At 32.5% G+C, this 941-nt stretch overlaps 1 non-coding gene across 1 annotated transcript; it reads right to left on the minus strand.

The window, feature by feature from the left end:
* Positions 1-363: 363 nt before the first annotated feature.
* On the minus strand, positions 364-574 carry LOC126031504 (small nucleolar RNA U3). Its single transcript, XR_007503352.1, has one exon. It is a non-coding gene; the product is annotated as a small nucleolar RNA U3 (small nucleolar RNA).
* Between the last annotated feature and the right edge of the window lie 367 nt (positions 575-941).

Raw genomic sequence — 941 nt, forward strand, 5'->3', positions numbered from 1 at the left:
GATGTGACATTGATTTACATTATTGTATGCATTCAGGACTTTTTTTTATGTTACTTCAAATCTAAGTTGTCATACCACAACTATAACTAAAGAGCTAATAACTCTCCACCATGCTCCATATGAATGCTTGCATTCTTTTGGACCACACATCCCACATCTATGAAAACTGGTTTTTGTGACAAATTAAAGTGTTTTATTTGCTTGATTTCTTTATGCCCTGCACACCAGTAAGATCATTTAGTAATTGCCTTTCTGTTTCTGACTTACTTCTTGTAACATGCTTCTCTTTAATGATATAATGATATCTATATTTTTGTAAAAGTCAAGATTTCAAATTTTCTTTTTTTTTTTTTAATTTTATTTACCACTCAGACTGCATCCTCTCCCTCTATCCCTTCCAAAGGAAGGGAAGAACGATCATCAATGGCAAAAGGCAGCTGCAGAAGCGACACCTAGAGCCGGCTTCATGCTCAGGAGAGGACGCTCTGACTCCTCGTGGGTTCGAGTGCTCTACACGATCAGAGAAACTTCTCTAGTAACATACTATAGAAATGATCCCTGAAAGTATAGTCTTGGTTTCAAATTTTCTAATAGCTGAGCAAAATTCTGTTGTGTAAATATATCATTGTATGTGTGTATGTATGTATAAAGAAGCATCTTTTTATCTATTCAATCTGTCACTTAGCATATGAAATGTTTATATATCTTCACTAGTAGAAATTGCATTTTAATGAACGTAAAAGTGCATATATTATTCACTTAGTTTTTTATACATTCTTTAGATATATACCTAGAAGATCTGCTGGATCATTTCGTAAATCTATTTTTAATTTTTAAATCAGCTGCAATCTAGACTGCCAATAATATTCCAATGTTCCTTTTTCTTTAAAATCTTGCCAATATTTGTTTCTATGATATTTGCCAGTAGTTTTTAATGAGAT

The sequence above is a fragment of the Suncus etruscus genome, chromosome 15 (assembly GCF_024139225.1).
Source record: "Suncus etruscus isolate mSunEtr1 chromosome 15, mSunEtr1.pri.cur, whole genome shotgun sequence".
NCBI lineage: Eukaryota > Metazoa > Chordata > Mammalia > Eulipotyphla > Soricidae > Suncus > Suncus etruscus.